This window comes from Apteryx rowi, unplaced genomic scaffold (assembly GCF_003343035.1).
Source record: "Apteryx rowi isolate R43461 unplaced genomic scaffold, aptRow1 scaffold_266, whole genome shotgun sequence".
NCBI classification, from domain to species: Eukaryota; Metazoa; Chordata; class Aves; order Apterygiformes; family Apterygidae; genus Apteryx; species Apteryx rowi.
In genome coordinates, this window is record NW_020449041.1 from 423,813 (window position 1) to 447,184 (window position 23,372).

At 37.5% G+C, this 23,372-nt stretch overlaps 1 long non-coding RNA gene across 1 annotated transcript in view; it reads left to right on the forward strand.

The window, feature by feature from the left end:
- Nucleotides 1-1,144: 1,144 nt before the first annotated feature.
- LOC112967150 overlaps nt 1,145-23,372 on the forward strand; it is a 52,413-nt gene continuing 30,185 nt past the window's right edge. Inside the window, exon 1 of the long non-coding RNA XR_003253874.1 lies at nt 1,145-1,488. This is a non-coding gene — a long non-coding RNA (uncharacterized LOC112967150). The remainder of the gene's footprint in view (nt 1,489-23,372) is intronic.

Sequence of the window (23,372 nt, forward strand, 5' to 3'; positions counted from 1 at the left end):
GGTGCTTCCCGGGGGGGGGGCGCCGTGTGCCGCCCGGCCGCGGCGGGGGGGACGGGTAATGAATCATCACTTTGGGGAAAGCGGCGGCCCCGCCGCGGCTCTGGCAGGGTCGTGGCCGCCTGAAGCGGGGTCGCGCTTCGCAGACGGGGTTGTGGGCCGGTGTCTACTCCGGCTCGTAAGGAGAGTTTTGAAAGGGGGAGTTCGGAAATGAAACAAAACCTGCAGCGGTGCGGTCTAGGACGGCTACGAGGAAGCAGGGAGCCTCTCTGGCCGCCGACTTTAGACTTTAATAGCTGTAATCAGTGCCTGTGTAAATACTCTTGCCTGCTACTTACATAATTAGGATTTAATTGGATCATGTGTCCCTGCCGTTTATTTTAAAATCGGACCGAAACCCTCTTTAGATACTGATTAATATGTGGCTGCTGCTTGTTCCTGTTTCTAAGTTCTCGGGTTCTCAGTTCTGAAAAACAGAAGTTAAAGTAAGTTTATTTATTTTCCCCTTAAGAGATGAGAATAGTTGGATAGCTGGCCATGCCTCTGAAGAAGCCTTTGCAGAAGCAATACCGTATGGTCTTGAAGACAGCCACATGTTTTCTTGAGGCAAGAGGAAAAAAGGTTAAGCAAAACCCTGAATTAACCAAGAAGCAAAGGCCATTTACGAGGCATGTCAGACGTGGGGCAAGTTGTCATAAGTCTTGTCTTTCCAGTGATATTTAGATGAAAAGCGCGGATATAGGATTTGCATTTTACTGAAGGTGTCCTTTACCTTAAAGTTAAAAAGCTACATATAAATTGCCGACTGCTTTCAGTGCTGCCTATTCTAAAGGTCATTGTTCATCCAAGACAAACATTAAGGTGCAATGCGACCTCTTTTCTGGTTTCATTCTCTTGAAAATTCGAATATATATGTGTTATAACTTGGCAAAATACTAACTAACTTCCCAAAAAGCTTTCTTTTGGGGAAGGGGAGGCTAATGTAAAATTACTATGTTTCTGTACTCTAATTAATCCTTTCATAAATATTATTCATAAAAGATAGTTTTCTTTTCTGTAATGTGAACAGTTTGTAGTCAAAGCAAGACTCTCCTCAACTTGAGCCTCATGTGCTGCTTGAGGTTTGTCACATGACGTGCTACCCATACGTTGYTGGTGCATTAACCTGAAGATAGCGTTATCTGTTATTTCCTACATCTAAAACTGTCTCCTCCCAGTGCTGTGGTTGAACGTAACAGAAGGCTGTCAAACCCTGTCTTATTAAAGGAGTACTTGCCCTTAAGAAAGAAAACATAGCTATTCTCCTAGTGCCAAGCTGCTGAACAGTAGTGCTTTGATTCAAGGATACTTGCTATACCATCACAGTAGCTTGTGGGGGAAGAAAGTGCATGTGCTTTTTAGTGCTGAAAAGATGCCATACAGATGAGAATTGTGCAGTTCATACTAAGCACAAGGGAATCATTAAAGCATGTAGCCAGTTGTTGCTCAAAGGTAAGACTTTTTTTTTCCCCTCCCTGCGTAAATGTTGTGTTGCAACCTGCTTTGTTGCGAAGGGGGACCGGATTAAATGTAGATGCAGTGACAGGGATGAGGAGCAATGATCTAGGAAACTGTTTATTCAGCTGCAGTAAGATCTCTTCAGAATGACTCTGAACTTGATCATACTTTACTATGCCAGGTGATAATCTGTGCGTTACTTGCTGTTCTATAGTATACTTTGTCTTTTGAGAATCTTTCAAATTGGAATATTAAAAAGAATATAGACTGAAATGATGAAGAGTTTATTGGTTTTCCTGGTGCAATACTCTCTCTTTATCTACTGACTAATAAACATGGGATCTCCTATGTTAGGGTTATGAGTAGCAGCTTGCAAAATATACTCTCTTTACATGGTCGCAAGATGATCATGAATCTACTTGCTTTTCTGTTCTAAAAATCTTAGTATTTCTTATTGAGATGAACGGCTGTTTAATCCTAATATTGCAGTATTTATGAGGAAGGCCTTACTTGGTACATTATTCTTTTTTATTTAAATATTCTGTGATATATAACTCTCCATTATATTGAATGTGGAGATCCAAACTTACGGTTGCATGCTTTGTTTTTTCTTGATTCCTCATAATAACAAGATGCTTGGAACAAGTAGACCTGCTGAAGATTATAAATTAGTAGCACCCACCATGGCGAAAAATAACTTGAAGGATTGTTCTTGTCCTGATGGTAACTAGCTCAAGCTTGTCTAGGTGTGGCATCTGGCATTTATCTTATGTGTTATGAACATGTTGAAGTACTGTCCCTTGTTTTGCAATCTGCAAATTAAGTGAATTGGTTTTTTTATTGAAAACTACTGAAATTAATTTTGAGAATTAGCATGGCAGTTCTATGACAGTTATTCTTTTTTTTTAATTTTCATACATTGAACTGAATCTTCAACTATTTATGTTTTTAGACATATTGCTTGGCTTCATCAATCAGTGACACAAAGGTGTTGCATTTGTTAGATTACTGTAATTAATTTGGCATTAGTGAATTACACTGTGTTGTCACTTTTACTGAGCAGCTTTGCATACTTGAAGTAATGCATAAATATTAACTCTGTCACATATTTAAATCCTTAGTGCTTATTAATTATGCTATTTAAACTAGAATGTATAAAATTTAACGTTATCATATATTGACATATTGGAAAGTATGATCGGTTAATTGCTATATTCCTTTAATAGGAATCGTAGTATCATAGACTTTCTTGTTTATGAGGATCTAATGGTCCTCCTGTCTGAATTCAGCCTTGTGCACCTTTATGATCTAAGTATAATTGAATAAATACTGCTGTGTATCCTTATGTCTGATCTCAGAGAGAGAATTCAATTCACTGACAAATAGAGGCCTTGGTCTCAGGAAACGTATGCATACTTGTTTAACTTTGTTGTGAGCATTCCTGGAGTAGCTTGGAGCATTACGCTGAAGGAGGCCCAAATTCCGTAAAATCTTATGGCTGTCCCAGCAGTAGAGTCAAAACCTGTGCATGGTGTTCAAGCGGTTTATTGCAACACAGTGCTGAGTTTCAGCTTCCTTCATGGTGATAAGACTTAGTCAGGAATTTGGGGCAGGAGTTTCCAATTCTGCTCCTCAATGAATGGGACTTTCCTTCTCTTCTCACCCCCAAATAAATATTCTATTAACCTTCTATTAAGAACAGCCTCTAAATGAGTTGGCCTTGAGGTCCGCGGTTAGTTTCATTTTCGACACTGTGGTTTTTATTCAGTAAGTATTTTTGCATGGACCGTCCCTATGTTCTGCTGTAGCAAAGCTACTGTTGTAGTTACAATACAGCCTATCTGTTTTTGCCAGTAATATTCCTTTACTGCCACAACTGGTTTAGCTATAAAAATGAACAGTCTTTCAGAATTTTCTCTGCTTTGGGTAACTGCTGGTGTGTTACTTCTGTCACTTAAAATGTTGACAATCACTTAGAACCCACTTTAYGCTTGTGATCCTGTTTCTGGCGCTGAACTTGGGGTCACAACAGGGAAAATTCTCGGTGAAAGCACCAGGTAGAAATACCCTGCTAGTGTTCAGATTGAAATCTCTTCATGGGAATGTTGCTATAAGACAGGAATAAGCCTGTAAAAACAGTTTTATCTCTAAATGTAGTTATGTAAAAATCAAATTATAGATAGCAGAAAGTGTTAAAAATTAGTGTTTTTTAATTTTCTACTTTACTTCTTTATTCAGGTTGATTTAGCAGAGAATTTACAAATATACAAAAACTGAGATTGTGCTATATACAGCCATATAACATTTTATATACTGTCTATATCAACAGACTTTCAATATATAGTGTTGTCAGCTATGACTATTGATGGGTTTCAGGCCTACTTTCAAGTCCTGGAGTAATAACTCGGAGATTAAGTTGCTTCCACGCAACTTTACCAGGGGAAAGAAGTTCATGACGTTCTTCTGAAGCTGCATAATGATAGAATTCATCTGGCTTTTTCTGCAAAGTTCCTTACAATGCAGGTTTTATTGCCAGCCACTGAATGTGTGTAACATTGAATGGATAAAACCTTTATAGATATTTTATAGTAGCATTTGTTTGTATTAATAGATGTTAGAAGTGGTGAATGAATTCTCCATTCTACAGAAGCAAGTTCATGAAAGCCTCAGGTTATGACTTGAATTATTTGTTGGATTGTGGGAAGCAAATGTCATTAGAAGAATGCTGTGAAGTCTCAGAAAGGTAGTTTTTTAGGGGTCTGTCAGACTGCTGCGTAGAATGCCACATTTTGTTTTGCCTTCCGTCTGATCTGTTTAGTTCTATGGTCCATTTGAATATGTTCTTGAGAGTCTCTTGATCTTTCTCCCACTTTTCTTTTTGTGTTTGTGGGGATCTTTTGGTCACTTTCTTGCCCTTCTCCCAATATCACGCAAGTACTGTTGCTTCATGGAATGGGGAGTGTGACACTCCTAAAGACTTCAGATTCAATGCAACTCCTGTTCTGGCAGCCAAAGTTGGTAGCCGTGAGATCTTTGCCCTCTGGCTTTGGAAGGGATTGGGAAGTATGCTTTGCAATGAGACTTTTGGGATATCCCAAGTATTTGTGTGCGTGGAAATCACATTGGAAGCAGCAAAGCTTGCTGTATGCCTTGGTGCAGCTCGACATGGATGCGATCTTGTGCAATGTGCTCTAGGTGACCCTACCTGAGCAGGGGGATTGGACTAGATGATCTCCTGAGGTCCCTTCCAACCTCAAACATTCTGTGATTCTGTGACATACTTTCTCTTCCTGTCAGTTGGAAGGTTTTCTTGATGCTTGAAGACATCAGTGAATCTTCAGTACAAGACAAACTTTTCTAAATTAGTTCCTAAATGTTGAGAATGAGGAAAGATTGTGAGGATTTAGTCTAATAAAAGCTATTGCTTCTCCCTATGAATCTTGCCTGTCTTGGACAATTAGAGCTACAATAACACTGTTATTTGTGATTATGAACACAAAAGATGTTTTCAGACAGTTTTGTTATTGCTGCTTATTTCCAAGATGCAGAATAGTGAGAACTAAGAGTCTCTCTGTGCTTTGGTGTCTCGGATTGTTTATATTCAGTTGGCTGCAGCAGTGCAGCGCAACTGTATCCATGTTCCTCTGCTTTGGAAAAATGTGAGCAATAGCAGTGAGAGATTGGCTGAATTCTGCTTTTTGTGGGAGAAGATTAAAATGGAGACCAGTGGAAATGGAAAGAAATACTAACATGTCTGTGCACATACAGCTACCTTCGCAGCAACCGCAGATTGGGGGGGAGATAGACRAGTGCTTTAGGTTCCCTTAGTTATACCTGTGTGAGTTGACTGCAAGGTGAAAGAGAAGAGTCACTTTAACATTCACTGCAGATACAGGAGACTTTGGAAATGTATTAGCATCACATTACCCAAATACAGATAAAAACTCCAGTGTGCTAGGATAGCATTTCAAGGATAAATCATCTGATAAGGAGTTTTGGAAGAACTGTTCTGACAGGTGAATTTGAGGAATCTGATTCCTCTTCAGGGTCTCACTGCTCCTGTATATAGTGAGCTCTTCTGTTGTTCCTGCATATAGCAAGCAGTACGCAGTTCCCGACTGGCAGCAGAGACATAAACACTCCAAAGGAGAGGATGGGCGACAAGAAAAAGAAGCAACCCCCCCCCCCAAACCCAACCCCCCAACTGGCTCAGTCAGAGCAGAATAATCTTAGTCTTAATATGCTTGGACAAGCTAAAAAAAAAAAAAGGGGGAGAACTGTCTGGCTCTTCCAGTGGTGCTAGTGGAGTTCCTGGGAGCCATATGCTGGTCTCCTCGGACGAAGGAGGAGCCTGGGCTCTGTGATGACGAGAGGCTGGTGGCACCAGAGTAAAGACTGAGGCAAGTGACAGAGGATCTTAGAAGGGCTTCTTTTGCTTCTCTTCCTCCTGTCTGATAAAAGCAAGGGGTTAGGAAAGCCAGATAATAAAAGGGACAGTACTGCACTTAGGGGAGAAACTTAAATATTTATGGTGTGAAGAGAAGAAAAGAGCTTAATTATAATGGCATATGTAAATATTTCTTTTGGCTATGGAGGCAGTGATAATACCTGATTGAGCCTTTAGAGTGCCAGTCCAGACGAGGCCTTCCTCTTTAACTTCTCGTGAATACCTCATCCAGCTCTGATATCCTGACTGTGTGTATCTCCTTGTGTTCTCTCACAATTGCAGACTAGTCTCCAACAACTTTCCAAGTCATTTCTTTGTCTTTTAGAGAAAGTCTTTTGTCACTGCTAGAAATTCAAACCTACTTTTAAAAAAACCACTGCTTACCTATCCATTTAGGTAAGTTCTCTCCTGTTCTTGTCAGCTGCTTATGGAAAACTTCATCATGTAAGTGTTCTTGGTCTGTTATCTTAGTCTTGCATGAAGCTTCTAGGTTTTGAATAGTGTTACAAAGTGATAGAGTTTTTGARTAGGTTTTCCCAGCAATTTGCAAATGCATGAACCAAACTTACATTATTTTCAACAGTTTTTTCAATGCGTCTACTTCTCATTAATGGTTTAATTACTTTTAGGACAGACCTATATTAATTTCTACAGAGAGTGTTCTTTTACTGTGGTAATGGCACAGGTTGTTCTTGCACGTGTTTAACCTGTGAAAAGGAGGAGTGAGAAGCCTTTGATTGCTGTACTCAGAGGTTTTATTTAGGAACGTTTTTAAAGATGTGCATCTTATAGACCAAAAGAAAACATTTCTGTAAAATCCATGATTACCTGAGTTACCTGAACAGCACTATGTGAGTATAAAGGAAATTGTTTTTGTTGTTTGCCCTTATTGCAAGTGTCCATGTTAGCTATTTCCTAAAGCAGTACCAAAGTTCCCAAGGCAGTCTTTCCTCTGTAAATAATCATGACGACTTTCATGAGGATGTCTTGGAGTCATCCAGAGCTCTCCAGTGCCTACTGTTTAACAGGCTTCAAATTCCTGATGCTTGCAAAAAAGGGAAGGCAAGCTGTGGTAAGTACGAGGCTTATTTTCAGCCTCACTCAGCACGCGCTTCTGTTCCCTGCATGGAAATTGCGTAGAATTGACCTGGAGGGATCAGGAAGCACACAGACGAATCTTGTAGGGCCTGGGATGTTTGCCTGCCTGCCAATACAGAATACAGTCTTCCATGAGATTTGACTCTCTTAGTCTTCTTTAGGGATTGACCTACCTGGGTGTTTTCTTCTTTCATGTTTGCTATGTCTAAAAATCAGACCACCATAGATTGAATAGTCCCCAAAGAGTGGGTGTGCTGCATACCATTGTTGATATTTTTAGTAGATTCTGTTTGCTGACTGACTTAGCGTGCTATAAATACAGAGTTCTCATCGGGCATGCACTTTACGTGTCTTCTAGTAACATATAACACATTCACCTGAGAAAGTGGCATGAAAAAATGTAACAATTTATTTGGTTTTACATATGAGATATTGTTTACATAAAGCAATTATTTAACAACACTTGACTTGTAAAATGGCTTTTAAAACTAGTGGTATTCCAAAACTCTTCCTCGTCAGGCTATCATTAGTCCCTATGTCAGATTGATTTATATTGTGATTTCATTACAATTTTATAAATTAAGTAAGAAGGTGGAATTTTTAGATATCAGAGGTTAGTTTAGCATCTGGAGCATTATTAATGCTAGTAAATGACATTCTTTCTTATGTTAGTACTAGCACATTGCCTGAACATGGATAAAGGCTATCCTGTGCTTTACTTACAATACTCCTGGAAGTTTTTCCTACAGCTTGAGTTGAAATATGGTTAAGGTAGTTACCACATTAAGTGGAATTAAATAATTACCGCACTAAGTTACAAATACTCARTGGGAAAAGAGGAGACACACACGCCTCATTAAAACATGGTGCATCTGTCTTAGAGTATTGAATTTAACATAAAACTGAAAGACAGATTCTTGCTGAATTGTGTTGAGTGTAACCTAAATGTAGTTTTTCTACACTGCTAAAATAAAAGCTGTGTCATAGTGTACAGCAATAGATGTGGCTTTCATGAAGCAGATTTAAACCTGGTAAAGGTTTTTACGTGCAGCAAAAGCAAGGTCTGCCTGGAAATGCTTTCTGCAGACTCTCAGAACAGGCAGATGGTATTTTGCTGTCCTTTGAAAAGAATGGGTTTAAAATCACATATCTGCATTCCAGATGCTGGAAAGCACTTTAAGCATGTGCAATAAGTGACTCAGGGCTCCTACGGTCCCTTGCACTGAAGAACCATGATTCATTTTCAAAACAGAATTGGAAGAAGTGTCATCAAAGATAGTATTACAGCATTAGGTATGAAGTGGCCAAACATAAGGTTGCCTATGCAGCTTTCTTCTATAGCTTTTTAGTTTTTCAGCATTGTGATTTTGCAGGCTTAATGGCCAATTAGGGCTGGGTTGTTGGGTGGGGTTTTTTTTTTCCTCATCTGTGTGCTTACATGAGGATGTAGTTATTAGAGGTAGTCAGATCAGTGTGTATAGATAGTTGTTTAATTTTTATATTGGCGATAGTACTAAATGCATGTAAATTGTTTCCCTGAGTTAAAATAACAAAATAAAACCTTTTGTGAAAACTGAATGAATCTAGAAACAAATTACAGTTCCAAAATAAAAAAAACAATTGTAGAACCACTTTCATATTTTTAACATGCTTTTCAATCTGTAAAGCAAGTAAAGCTGTGCTCCGCTCTCACAATAGCGCCACAAGGCTGTTGCTTGTTGAAGAGAAATGATCCACCGGAACAGTGTGAGAATGAAAATAGCATGAAATTCACACATGTAAAATGGCTGTATGCTATCAAAAAAGTACCCTTTGAACATCTAATTCAGCTGTCCTAACATTTAGATATTAGATGACAAGTGTACTGGCATTGCTTGGCTTCTTAAGTACTGAACTATATTACTCTTCAGTTAGTTTTATTTGTCTGCTTCGTTTCAGCCTTAGATATGCTAGTTTATATCTTAATGTCTCATATCCATGAATTTGTATTTTAAAAATGGTAACATTTAAAGATAGATGATACCAGGCTTCTTTCTAACCATGGATGCGAAAATGTGTCTAAATGCTTTTGAAGGAAAATACAATATTGACGCAGTTTCCAGTTTGAAGGAAGTACAGACTACATTGTTGACACAATAAACTGTGTGCTAAAATAAACTTTGGTTTTTCATGCACTTGATAAGACCAAAATCCAGTGACAACATACAACTAGGGAGCGGAGGAAATGTTCCTTGCAAATGTGGGGCTAGTTCTGCTGCAAACAAAAAAAATAAGGTGGCTAAAGCAATTAGTGTGTTTTCTGTTGTGCAAGTACGAGAGATGGTGTGTTCAGCCCACGTTATCCTCTTTGTCTCTGCAGTTGTAAAGCATACATTTKCATTCGGCTGATGAAGTCAAAAGGAAATAACAAATGCATTTGGAACTGTAAGGCCAAGAGTTCTCATTTTGGTTTTCTCATGGGCTGGGTGGTTGAATATGACTTTCTTCTGCAGGTATCCGTCATGCTGGCAATCAACCTTTTAGATATATTTATTGATTGTACTTTTTGCTGTAAAGCTTTGTTCAAAACAATTTACACTTAAATTATATCATTTCTTGACATTTTAATGTTGGGGAAAACTGTTGATTCAAAAGTGGACTAGAACTAAGCTTTATGAAAACCACTTGGGCTTACAGCAGTATTGAGATTTTTTTGATCCTATCCACACAAATAAGGCAAGTTTATGCTGTCATGGAACCTAAGGTCTTTGAGTGGCTGTCTGTCAAAAGCATTCTAGTTTTTCCAGTTTAGCCAGTACTGATTCTCCTTCAGGGCCTGACTGGTTTTAATCTTTGGTCAAGGTAAGTTTGGCCACTGGCTAATTACTCTTTTTCTTTTTTTTAAAACTTGTTTAGATATTTGACCAATTTTCATGTTAAGTGACAGAGCAAAAAAAAAAAAAAATCAGATAGCTTTGCTGCAGTCCTTTCTTTCAGTGGTGCTGGAAATGGGTAGGAATGAATTCCTCTAAGTTCTTTCCTACAAGCTCTAATCACCTCTTCGAGAAAACTCTACACCGAGCAGTCTTTGTCAACGCTGAGTATGGCTTGCCTTATATTTGCTGTAGCAGACATGACAAGTCTTTCTCTGCAAAATACTTGCTTCTGTACCACTGTTCTCCAATTTTTAATAGTGGGATAATGACATTGACCTACTTTTTAGCTAAACTTTGATTTATTGATGAAAATACTGGCATACAGACTGGATATTTTGTCTTGATATTTTATTGCCACAAAATGTGCACTCAGCAGCAAAGCTAGGAGTAGCCAAAAGTAAACAAAGTAAAATGAATCTCCACTAAAGTGTACTAGAGAAGTGGTTCTTCTAGTTTGTTGTCCCCGGGTTGTTCCCTCCACCTCTGCTGTTCGTTAGTTAACTGGTAAAATGGCAGGTGTGTCCAAAGGGTATAGCGTGGTTTTGAGTGGTGTTGGCTTTTCTTGTCTGAAGAGCCATACAGACATGTTGGTTTGGTGCTTCTGGGTAACCAGCTATGCTGAGAAACGGGGTGCTGGGCTAATGTACTGCCTTTTATTACCAGAGTTTACTCTACAGACACCTCTAAGATGCTGAGCTGAGAATGGGAAACCTAAAATATTCTGTTCTAGATGAGTTGATGTAAATTTGGGGATTATTCCATTTTTCACTTTGTTTTGCTCAACCAAAACCTTAACATGCAGGTTAAGTATGCAAAAGTGATACATAATTTGTCAACGTTAGGAAGGCTGACTAATGCTTGCGAACATCTCTGCTTCATTTAACTGTAAAGTTTGTAAAATGCTTTTAGAATGATAAGTTCTGAAAAATGCTAATTGTAAGATGTATCTCTAAGGACTTTTTTATTTTTTTTCCCCTCTGTCCCCTCATTGGTGTGAACTATTTCTATGCTGATTAACAGCTGTGGCCTGTAGTAACCTGTTCTTAACTGTACAACTGTTAGCTGTAGTGTGCAAGCATTCTTTGAAATATTTTTTAAGATCAAAGATTTGTATTGAGCGTGTGGCTGGCCTGATGCTGTACAGGAAGATTCAGAATTAAAATGAGTGAAAAACATAAGCATCCCAGAAAATGTTAGCCTTAAAGGAAATCCTATAAAAAGCACTCCAAATTTGTAAGCAAGAAAGAGGAGGGGGGAAAAGTCCCAATGGAAATGTTGGTTGTTACATTACTCTTACTTAGAGGTAATCAAGATGCACAGATGTGAGTGTGCTGATAGAAATGTTTTCTAATCTCTTAAACTGTGATCCTGTAGCACTCTAAAGCTGCATATAGCTTCTTGAGAATCTCCCCTTTTATTTATTTTTTATTTTTCCCTCTCTTCTTTGCCCTATTGCTAATTTCTGCATGGATGAGTCATCTCATTCGCAACACCAAAACTACTAACTGAAGTGTTACTGGAAACAAAAATAAATCTGCAGAAATACTGATTCAGCTGGATCTTAAAAATACTCCTATGTTTAAAAAACAATGTTGTAGTTCAGGATTTCTTTTTCCCTAGAAAAACAGAATTTTGGCTATTAGATTTAATTTATTTTTCAACTTTTCCCCCCAGTTTTGACTGGTAGTAATTATGTCTGTAATGATAATGGAGGGAGGAAAGCTGAAGAGAAGTGTACTGAAATAGATAATTGGTTGTGTATCAAAGACAAGAGAGGTCATTTCTGATGGAATTCTTTATCTTTAGGAATCTGTTTTTAGGTATTTTTTTTTATCTTCGTATTTCTAACTTGCATTTCCCTAAACTTGAAGATTGACATGTAACTTTTTTTATTTTCTTGAGCAGTATTTCAAAGCAGATCTTCCCATGCACAAGCTAAACCAATTTTGATTAAACTTACTTCCTTAAAGACCTCTCCAAGTAAATGTGCTGTATGTATAGCCCCAAGCATTGAAACTTTCAATTCAAATGTCAATATATTAATGCTTTCATTTTTTTCTTTTATGCTTTACAGATTTGTAAGCTTACAAATTTACATATCTGTAATTGAATTTCAGACATGTTAAACTCAATCTAGAAATAGGAGAGAGAGAAGAGCATCAAATCAGTACCTTGTTTTTCTTGCATTTTCCTTATTGTTACAGCTTCTCTCTGAAATACTTAGCCTTGTGCTCCTTCAGTCAGTGATGATAAATGTATTCAGTACAACATTTTTAAGCTACCTGGACAGCTACAAGACTATGAGGATGGATTTACTCAAATCAGTGAGTCTCATGCCTGCAAAACTTCTGCTCTCTTCACAAATCTGCCCTGAAGAGTGTAATTCTCTTTGTCAGAAATTGGCATATGGAACTGGCAAGAATTCCTTCCTTTGCTGGAGGAAAGGAGCTCTTCATGTATTCACAGGAGTCACGTCTTTAAATTGTTAGATTTACAGTCCTTGGTGGAAGATCCTAAACAAATTGTAGTGGTGCCTTCCTAACCCTGACAGTCAATGGATGATATGAACAATGGATCTTCTAACCAAGCCTGAGGAATATCACTACAAGTGCTTGTCTGTGGAGGGATAAGTATGCAGCAAAGATGATCTTTGCCAGCTATTGCAGTCAGTTTCCCCAGGTATGCAGTACTTAAACATTGCATCCTCCTTTCTCGCACCTTGTGCTGGAAAACAAGTTGACTTTCTTAGGACTTGCTCTGGACATTATGAATGAATTTTTGTGTTCATTTTTAGCTTAGTAGGCATACCGTATCTTGCAACCCCTTTTGTGTAAAGCTCTGGAAAGAAGAATGGATTTAAGTCTAAGCAGTGATGTGAGTGTGTGGAAGTCTTTTTGCTGATGATCATAGGCCTGGAAGGGACCTTGAGATAACTGTTGCATCCAAGTACTGAGAGGCAGATTCAGCTAGGTTTAGCCCATTCAAAACAGATGATGTTTATCTTCTCTTTCTTAATGGAACTGTAACTCTTTACCTGGGTCTTTTATTTTGACAAATAACTTTACTATTGGAAAACTTCCTAATAAGCAAATTACTCTCACTGTTTCACAACTGATTCCTAATTTTGAGTTCATAAATTTGCAACTGATGCGTTTTATTAACTTCTTTGCAAGTGTGAAGGGCTCTATTTTTCATTTTGATTGTACTTGACTCTTTCTAGCTATTGGAATAAATACAGCTTCAACCATTTATATAGCCTTGAAGTACAACTGAAAAGGCATTTGTTGCTCTGTTAGGGTTTAGTATCTCTCAGTTTTAAAATCCACTTGTTTGCTGACTGTGTTTGACAAAGAAGTACCAGGGTGTCAATGAGGCAGACAACGTTTCACAATGAAGTAATTGTCTTAAAATACGTGTCACAGTTGTTGTTTCTGTCAGTGACTGTCTGCCTAGCCAGATTCAGGAGGATAGATTGATAACAGAATTTGTTAAAATAGACTTACTTGGAGAGTTGTCTGGCATTGCTATTTGCGTTAGTAAACTTGAAACTGCTTCTTCCTGCACAAAGAAGCCAGCCGCAATTCTTTAAAACTCAAAGCATCTGTCTGGACTGTCAAAAACCTTTCCACAGCACAGACAAAAGTTAAAATTGTGATTGTGTATACAGACCGGTACCAGTGCAGTACAAATGGAGGTGGTTCTCAATGATTTTACAGCGGCATATGCCTTGTTGTCCTTTGTGTAAAATGAAAGGAACGTAGTACTTCTGCATCTTTAAGCCATGAGTCTTGCCTAGGGACCAAGAGTAAAAACAATTAACAAGGGCTTCATTGTGGCCTGGCTGCAGAGGACGTATACCATGTATTGATATCTCTATTTGTGTCATCATTGTGGTATCTGGATAACTGTGCTTAATAACAGGATTAACAAAAGACTGATAATGAATCTCGCTTTGTCAGATAAATTGTTCAGCATTTAACACAAATGTGCTTCAAAAGCGCAAAAAAATCCCCATCCCCCCAAAAAAGCTTCAGTTAACCCCCCATGTCAAAGACCTGTTCAGCACCTGGGCCCTGGACAGCTCAAGCCAAGCGCCTCTTCCAAGCACCTCTCGCCCCCCCAAGTGCTCCTGCTGCCACTGGAGATGCTCTGGATTTTCTAGCTTGGAGGAAAAATAAGGTACCCTTTAAGAATAAGATGTTTTATGCTTCCCCAAAAATTTCTGGTTGGACTACTGATTGTTGTTTAAAACACTAAGAATTTGCAATGGACTGATTTCCCCCAGTTCCCTGTGGTACAGAAAGCAGCAGTGACAGCCCTGAGAGTAGACCGGATGGACTTTCCCTGAAAGGACCCTTCTACTCTTCCTGTCTCTAATTCATAGATTCCCTTGTCATAGCTTTCCAAAATATTGGCCTGCTAGCTTCCTTGTTCCAAGTTTCATCTCTGTTTTTTTTTTAATTTTTTTAATTTTTCACGTGGTTTAAAGATTTTCTGGAGTGAGTTCTCATTTTCTGCCCACAGTTTTGTTAAACTTGTACTTTCAACTGGATTTCCCTGACTGGTTTCTCTTAGAAAGTGGAAGGAGAAAGAGAAAAAGCAGGTTATACTGGCCCTTTCTGCATCACACTATCTGCTCAGTTTTCTTTGACACTGTGACACCACCTTTTTAAATGAGATGGTTAAAATGTTAGACCTCAAAAATTAAACCTGGAGAAACTTTGAGCATTAGTGTGATCCATTTTGAAGTAATGTTAGAAAGAAGCCTTGAGCAGTAGGAAGCTCTCTAAAAGATTAACCTTCTGAAATAACATTAGTTTATCTTGACAACAGGTTAAAATCTAGAAGCTGAAATATTTACTTATGAAAAAGGACAGTTTTGCATTCAGTAATGCTGAGGTAATAAGATAAGTTCCATCTTTTGTGTAGAAGAAAGAGAACAAAACATGTAAATATTTAATTTCACATAATAGTTTTTGAAGCCAAGATGGAAAACAGTAATACTTTGATTCATGTGTGAAAATGGAATTTGTAAATACTTCAGTGACCTTTTCCCTTTCTTTTTATGACCCTGCCTGCAGAGAGCCGTGTGGTTTGAATATTTTTTTCCTATTGTTAAGTGCAGTTTATTTAAGATAATATGTGCTTTTTTTCCCTACTTACTGTTATCTTTTTACAGATGTCTTGCAAGGTTTTCTTTGGGGGTGGGAATCCTAAAGTAAATATTATCCCCTTCTTAAGCTGAAGACCCTTTGGTCTACTTCTGTATCATTACACTAGCTTCTGAAAGAACACGGAGAGGTTTATTTTGTTTAGTACTAAACATATATATTATATATATATGTTTTATATATATATACACACACACACACACACACACACACAAAAAAAAACCCCCAGCCATTTTCATTTCTTCCTCTCCCTCCCCATTGGAATAAATACAGTCAATATGGGGGGAAGCGGGAAGGAAACTCTATAATTTTACTATTTCAATTGTTGGCATATACTCATTTCAACTTTAAGGAAAACTGGAAATACCATCATTAAACAATATTAGTATTAGTGTGTCTCACTGTCCTGGAAAAGTTATGTTTCCAAATCGGTTGTCTCTAACTCATGAGTAACTTTGTTTTGTTTAGGCTGGACCTCTGCCACATATCTTTGTAAACTGTGGCAAGCTATTGGGTAATTGCTGGGCTTGCCTTCCACTTTCTCTTTTTTTTTTTCTTCTGTTTTTTTTTTTCCTTAAACTTATTTCATTGCACTTTAATTTGGAGAGATGAATAGGTAAYGTTTTTATTTACAAATCTTTAAGGTTTTTGTTGAAGTCGTATTCTAAAAGCTATTTCCCAGGCATTCTGATTTTTTTTTTTAGGTTTCAGTCAGCTCACTGATCAGTTGAGGAAATACATAGAGATTGGATAGTGAATGAGATGCTTCTCACATTTGCTTGGATGGGGGAGGAACCCACCATGTAAATTATAAATAACTAATAAGTAACTAGTCTGTTAAAAAAATTTAAAATTTAAATAATTTTAATTAGTTATATATTTAGGTTTATTTCCTTGCCTCTCTTTCAATTTCCCTCTGCAAAGCTCATAATAAAAGTTGTCACAACTGGGACTTATAAAACATACAGGAATGTCTTTTAACATTTCTTGTATACAAGCAGCTTGCTTATAAAAAAGCAATGTAGCAGTCCATTTTAATGCATTTGATATCAGAATTTTTGTGAAAACTACTGTTAAAGACTCTGGCTTGTGTATGCATTTTTTTTTGCCAGAATATTAATAGACTAGAAGACTGTATTGTCCTTTTAATACTTTGAATTTGTTCCAAAAGGCTTGTTAGCTTATTTTGCTGGATCCTTTCAGTTTTGTCAGATAGCAGGGTAGGTCAAGAACAGCAATAACATACTGCTGGATTTGTAATCCCACCTATGTTGTGGGTGACTTYGTAACTTTTTAAGAATTTTGTTGCATGTAGGAAACCAGTGAGTGAGTTGAAGTTTTTATTTTTCTTTCTGAAAGTCATTGTATAGACAGTGTTAAATGCTGTGAACTCAYTTTCTTGAACTAAAAGCTTATTTTTTTTAATGTTGTTTTGAATGTCTCTGATATCAAGACAAAAATTGTCCTGTGTATGCAACAGTGAAGGAGGGCAATTTGCATGTTTATGTTGACTTCTGCTTGAAAAAATATTTCCAAGTGTTTTTGTATGTGTGATATAACCCTTCAAACTGCATCCATTTTTACTTTGGTGATATTTAGGCTACCTTCTTGACAGTTTTGATGAATTTTTACTTAGGGCCTGGTTCTAAACCAAGAGCAAAATTTCAGTCTATCCTACCATGTTCTGTGGAAAGTACCAGACAGATAGCATTTTCAGATTAAAGTCTTTTTATTCACAGAACAAGTTCGGCATTCACTTATTCTTCAGACTTTAGCTGGAGGATCTCCCTGAAAAATTAGACAGCTGTTAGTCTTCTGTAGCCTGCATACTGCCCTGGGGAGATGTCTTCCAAAACAGAAACTGCTGCTGTAGATTATAGGATTAGAAGAATGAATGGTACAATGCCTACATAGTTCTAGAAAGCAAAGAAGTAAGTTTAAATGTTTAAATGGCACTATCCCTATACAAAGCCAGGAATTGTGCTTCTCTCAAGAAAAACAATAAAAGTAGTTTTATTTTATTGGCAGATCTCCCAGTTTACTGATTTCTGACTTGATACAACTGCTCTAAAAGACAGGTATGGCAAGATCTCCCAGATCTCCAGAAAGAGTGTGCTTTTGTGATGATCTACAGGAATGTCACACTTTCTTTGTGAGCTTTTATTAGGTGTTCCTAAAAACATTAGTTATGGGCAAATCTAAGTAAGAAGATACTTGCTGAAAAAAAATGGCAGAGGCTGTACTTGCATACCTCTGGCTTAATTGTGAGCAGAGCTTAATGTGGAAGAATTGGAACAAGTCTGTCTTTTCAGCAGACCTGAATGACTGATGTCTGGCTTAGCCTCACTAACTTATTGGTGGCCATACTGTGAAGTTTTGCAAAGTTGCTGCTATTGCAATGACCTGTGTGCAGTAGATTTGCCTTCTGAGGGCTTTTCCTACAACAGGAGGAGTGGATTTCTGCTAATGTCAGTGCAGAAAAGTTACTTTGACCTCTCCTTCCCATAAAAAATAAATAAATAAGACAACCTTTTAGAAAATTGGTAACAAAGTTTAAACGTGCAATATTTATCCTTCAAGAGTGTCATGGCATTTGTTTTGTTTTCAAAGAATTTGAAAGTACATCTTCTATCTACTGAATTAGAAATCTTTTTGAGGGACTAATGCTTCTCTTAATTAAAGGAGGAGATCTAGTTTGAAAATGGAAAAATGCTTATAAACAATGTTAATCCTATGTAATTCTTAAAATCTGGCCTGTGAAAAGTAACAGTGTAACAATTCAGTAGCCAAATACTTGACAAAGTACAAAATCTGTTTGGTTGAGAGGATGACTTGTTTAATTGAAAGCGTCTGTCCAGAGCTACTGTGCCTTTCACAGAAGGTTTTGGGAAGCTGTGAAATTTTTTCAACCCAGACTCAGAGGCTGACTGGAGAAAAGGAGTAAACCTGTGTGTCTTGCCCTTCAGCTGCTGATTTGATCCTATCAATCTCTGAATTTTTCTATCCAGGCCTGTTGGCAGGCCTGCTAACACAGCAGTGTGCTGCAGGCTGCTCTGACGTACCACTGGAAAATCTTAAGTTCATGGTTGCTTGTGCTGTGTCCTAACTAGTTGTAGTAGTTCCACCTGCAGGAAGGGACAGCAATCTGAGGTGAAATAGTAAGGTTGAGAGACAAAAGTAAAGCGAAGGGGTGAACATGTAAAAGAGCTATGAGGAATGCAGGATTTAACTTTCGCATTCTTTAAGCTGTCCTTAAGTGCTTTTTTCATCTTTAAAAATAGCATTTTTTTGTTTAAGGTCTTATTCTTTATATTTTAACTGCTCATCACTGGTTTTAGGGATCTCTGATAGAGCCTGGCTACCTCAGTAGGTATAGTAAGGTCCTGGCTAAGAAGGCCACATTGCCTGGAATGGCAGTGCAATTTTATTTCCTGATTTACTTTTTTTGTGACCATTGTCACAACGTCTGTGCGGGCAATTAGGCATTTTTATAAACAGTAACACCCAGAGACTTGCGAGAATTGTCTGACTTTCTATGTAAGCTAGGGCAAGTTTCTCAATGCCTTTCTCCACTATACAAAGGAGACATTGCTCCATCTTCTCCTTTGCTTTCTTTTACCTCTTCAGAGGAGGGTCTAATACATACATGCAAACAAATATTTGCTTGTGTTTGCAATACATGCAAGCCTATTTGCAGCACTTGGCACACTGTAACCCTAATCTTATAAGGGCATTCCAGAAATAGAAATACTAACTATGATAGGTCTTCAGTCAGTTTTTTAAAATTAAAAATGCAGATTGTTAGCATGCTGTAATTTCATGTTATCTCAATATTCAAATGTAAACTCAAGGCAGTGTCCATTTTTTATGTATAACCCGTATACGTATCAGTTGACGGATCATGATTTTGTTTAAACAATGAAGACGGAACCGTACTTAAATAGTTATAGCTTCTCTTACCCTCAGTAGTGTTATGGATGAGTGAAGCACTGAAAGCATCTGTTTGTTTGAATAGAAGCCATAACTGGATAAGTAAAAGCATTTTAGCTACCATACCATTTTTCAAAGTGGTAAAAAGTCAAAATATCTGTCATTTGAAGTAATGTGTTCCAAATGTGCACATCCCTGTTAAAACTTATTTAGTCTATGGTGTATGTATGCATATGTGCATCTTCTTATTATTAGCATGATCTGGTTAATGTAAACAAGATGTTTCTGTTCTAAGAATAGGTGTATAAAATAGGAACCTATTAGCAAATTTCTTGTCAGATAATTTTAACTGATAGACCAATGCTGCAGTTATAAATGGAAAAAAATAGAAATCTTTCAGTAGAAATCTCCACAAAGGTCATCTTAAAATGTGAGTGATGCACAAAATATTTCTTTGTGGTTTGTTCAAATAGTGATATCTTCAACATGGAAACAACAAGAATTATGTTGTCTTAGTTGCTGAGGTAGGAATGATATGGCATGTCATTTGCAAGTGGGTTTGTGACACATGGAAGTTCTGTTAGCGTAAAATTGCAGAATATGCTATGGGGGGTGTTATGTTCTCTCTTCTCTCTCAATAGAGGTAAAAGATGGGAAATACAGACAAGTCTGTCATGATTGAGATGTTTACAGCATGTAAGTCAACAGCTTGATTTTTTTTTTTCCAGCTTTTTTGACAATAGGAAAATTTTGTTGGGGGAGTTACTTATTTATGGGTTCAGTTCTATCTTTTCTGAACCAATTATGTCACTTCTTTACTATTTCTTTTATTAGGCATTTTGCATGCTTTCTTCACTGTCCTACTTCCCCAAATGTTATTAAAGGGTCCTGTCTTAGAAACAGGAACTTTTGCAAAATTTGTAATACAGAASCATAGATGCCATAGATGCCAGACTTAAAAAAACTGTTCTCACGTTGTGCTACAAATTGTAAATAACTCATGTTAAACACTCAAATTCTGTTGAAACTGAGGGATTTAATGATTAATTCCAATATGCACCTTTCTGAAATTAGACCTTTTTTTACCTTTGCTCTTCTCTCTACTTTGTATAATTCTTAAAGATTCTGTTAAAAATCTGGCAGCTTATGAACTCAAATCCTAGTTATTATATAATAGTGTAAGATAAATATTTTGCAAGTTGGGAGAATAGAGGGGTCAATACAGGGAGGACTTCTGTTTGTTGAATTTTCCATTTAAAAAAAAAAGTTGCTTTATGATAAGTAGAGACATTAAAACTTTTAACAAGTTACTCACAAAGCAAAATTCCTTTGGTCTGAGGATGAATGATATTTTGCAGCCCAGACCTTTCTACTAAGCTCAGTTCTTACTCATAAATCATACTTTTGCTCTGTTTGGGGCGGGGGGGGAGAAAGGAAAAAAAAAAAGTGTTTACTCTCAACAATTTAAAGTGAATGAAAGTAAATTAGTCTAGGACAGAGGCTTCCCTGCAGATTTAAGAAACTGATACCTTCTAGGGAGGACTGCTACTTTGAGAACTGGAGAGGAAAAATATAGTATATAATAATGCAGGAAAGTCTGCTGTTGTGTTTAGGTAATACAAATTCTTATATGTATGGTTAAAAAAAGAGATGAGAAACAAGAAAAATAAGTATGTTTTAAGACATTTGTCCTCGACTCTCTTGAAACTGTATTTTAATAGGTATAATTTTCTGTTACACTGAATGATAAATGTAACTACTTTGCTATATATATAATTGAATGATGCTGTTAAAATACTAAAGGTTATATTTAGAGTTAATATTTAAACTCCTGAGAACATCCTATATAACCATTTAACTTTTGTTTACATATATTCTTCCCAGTTGTACTCTTTAATATTTTGTACTCTTGACTTTTTTGTCATTGATTGGTTTTCCCCTTTTTTCTTTATCACTGCTACCTCTATTTCTGCAGGAACAAGTAGGTTATTGGTAAGTATTTCAACTAAATCAGACTTTACAAAGTTTTGCCCTAGTGAGGACTTTTTTTTAAACCCTCACTTACTTTGGTAAAAACTTTGTAGACAGCAGACAAATTGTCTATAAATGCTGTGCTTTCTCAGGTCTTCATTATTGCCTTGTTTGTGTAGTAGAATAATAGTTTTCAGATTCTCTGAGAGACTGTCTTCTGCATGCTTTCAAGCAGCATCCATATCTGTGCTGTCTTCGAAGATGCTGCCTTCTCCTGGGGCTTGCTCCCTTGTTTCTGTCTGCTCCATTTCAAGTGCAGTGTCCTCTTTGTCTCTCTCATTTATTTTTTTCATAAGACCTTATAACATTTTGGCCAGTTTGCTCTGAAGATTCCTCTGCATCCAGCAAGATGCTGTCTGTTCACATGTTCAATTTAGTCATCCCTGTCAACTGTTATTCAGCTGATTTCACATCATAACCTCTTCCCTTTTAGCTATCATTAGACTCTCAGCATGGTATTTCCACCCTCCCCTCTCTTATTATCATGCTTCATGTAATTTTAATCAGATTTGTTGCCTTATACAGTACACATTTTCAAGATATTTACATCTGTGCATTTTCAAAAAGTAGGACTTTTTTCTTCTGATCTTGGAGCAGCTCTTTCTGTACTTCCTTTTAAATTATGTGACTTCTAATGGAAAAATTTTCTTTAATTCTAGTATATTTTTGACATTATTGACCTCATCGACACTGTGAGGAATGGGAGGTGTAGACAAACTGGTTCCCTTTACATGGAAATAGGTAATTGTCTTGCCAAATTACTCAGTTACTCCAAAAAGGCTCATGTCTAGCAGTAGAAGTGTTATGCTGTCCGTCTCCCCTCCCTCCCTCCAGCCATTTTCCCTGTAAAATGATGATTGGAAAGAAACCTCCTTTTTCAGTGTTTGAGGAAAATACTGCTCTAGGGGATAAGAGAAAATTGAGGGAGTAGGGAAACCAGGGAAGAAAGAAAAAAATAAATTTATAGGGTTGGGAGAAACTGGGAATGAGAGAGAAGAATTCTCTCTCCTTATACTGCAGTAGATAAGTTAAGAAGAAAAAAAGTGATGGAAATATGTATTGTCTTTCCAAATAAGAGTATTAAGGCTTTTGTGTAGCATTTTCAGACCTCCAAGCTGACTTGCTCCAAATTATTTGGCATCATCTGGTAGTGCAACAGCTAAGCTTGTTTGCCAGGTTAATCCTGCTTGCTGCGTGTGAATACATTAGAGCCCAAAATCGTTGACCATGTAACGTGGTTTATTGAGCTCCAAAATGTGTCCAGCTGGCTTAGCTGCATATTTAGGTAACTTTGTCAGCCTCCGAAAGATTTCTCCAAAGTGGGGAGAATGCCTCTTGTGCACAGGAGCTTCTGAAATGGTGACGGGCTAGTTTTTCCTCACACTAGTGGGAATGCTTGCTCTGCCAGTGTGGTTGTCTGGGGACCTTACACCTATTTGAGCTTGTCTCTGTCCCAAAGATCTGGTAATGAGTGCGCATGAGGAACTGGGCGAGTTTCCTTCCTTTGTTCCCATTGACTCAGATTTTGGGAAGGAGTCCTCACCTTGGAAGAGAGAGGGAGGATTTTGGGGGCTTCTCCCTCCCCACCTTAGGAAAGAGGCTATAGAAATTAAAATACTAATCTGGGAAAAGTGTTTACATATTGTGGATAGATGGAGTTTTCAGTCCCTGATTGAAAGTATATTTCTTGTACATAGTAGGCTAAAATCTGAAGTAATTTGGACTAGAGAGCATGTGGAAGCTTTTTTACAAGAAAACCAAGGCTTGCTCTTACCTTTAAATCTACCAAAAGTAAATCTCAACAAAACTTGATCTTCACATTTATTTTTATTACTGACGTCAGCTGCTTCTGTTCTGTTGAGAAGCTTGTGGTCATTGAAAATTATGGATCTGTGATAGGGGATGTGGCATGCCTGAAGTGCAGTTAATAAAGTAGTAAGTTAAAGAGTGAATTAACAGCTTACAAATCAGTTTGAATGCTGTGCTTGTTGTTGTGCTTGTCAATTTGAAAGTGCATAGGCTCTGTAGGAGTTGAATGGAAGAGAGATTTGGACAGTCGCCTACCTTTACTACAGATCCCTGTGCGCACATGCACACACGCAGAACTAAGAAGGTCTTTCTTCTTATCTTTCTTAGGTGCTTGCATTGATCTAAAATATCATTCTTACAGCTGTTCTTGTTTTTGTATGAAGAGATGAAATCAGTCTTTCCACAGCTCTTTCCCACCTGCAGTTTCCTCTTCTGGCTTGCAGGATATTTTAGTGTGGGGCTTTTTCCCCCTCCCCC